The following is a 617-nucleotide window of genomic DNA, read 5'->3' as shown; positions in this document are numbered from 1 at the left end:
GGGCTCATTTAAGAGCGTTTATGAAGGTATGTGATTCTTTTATTCAACAAGATGTTAAGAAGGAGGCAATAAAGCCGAAGTTATTTTTTTATTCGTTGCGTGATAAAGAACGAGTTTGGTTAAGTTCATTTCCACCAGGTTCTATAGCATCCTAAAATGAATTAGCGAAGAAATTCCTGTTGCGGTTCAATCCAATAAACATGAATTCTAAGCTTCAAAATGATTTAGCTTCATTCAAGTAGTTGAAAGATGAAAGTTTGTATGAAGTGTTGGAAAGATTTAAAGATTTACTATGGAAGTGTCCTATGCATGGATTCCTACATTGGACTTAAATGGAGATGTTTTATAATGGGTTGAACATACACACTCATATGGTGGTGGATGCTTCAACAAATGTGACTTTGCTGGATAAGACATATAATGGAGCATATGATATTGATAACTCCTGAAAAAGACTCAATTTCTAGTCTTTTCACTTAAGTTATTTCTCGTCTAAACAAAGTATGCACAACATTTTAGTTGCATTTAGGTTATATTTGCTTGTGGTGGATAAGTTTTGCTTTAACAAGATTTATTTGGTTTAACTGATGCTGCTGAGGAGAAAGGGTTTGTGTGGA

General features: G+C 33.9%; 1 non-coding gene across 1 annotated transcript; it reads right to left on the bottom strand.

Annotated features, from left to right (window-relative positions):
* Positions 1-209: 209 nt before the first annotated feature.
* LOC120197761 lies at positions 210-316 on the bottom strand. Its single transcript, XR_005523298.1, has one exon. It is a non-coding gene; the product is annotated as a small nucleolar RNA R71 (small nucleolar RNA).
* Positions 317-617: the final 301 nt, after the last annotated feature.

Source organism: Hibiscus syriacus, unplaced genomic scaffold (assembly GCF_006381635.1).
Source record: "Hibiscus syriacus cultivar Baekdansim isolate YM2019G1 unplaced genomic scaffold, ASM638163v2 tig00117048_pilon, whole genome shotgun sequence".
Lineage (NCBI taxonomy): Eukaryota > Viridiplantae > Streptophyta > Magnoliopsida > Malvales > Malvaceae > Hibiscus > Hibiscus syriacus.
Note: the sequence above shows the minus strand (reverse complement) of the source record. Positions and strands in the feature narration are given on the sequence as shown.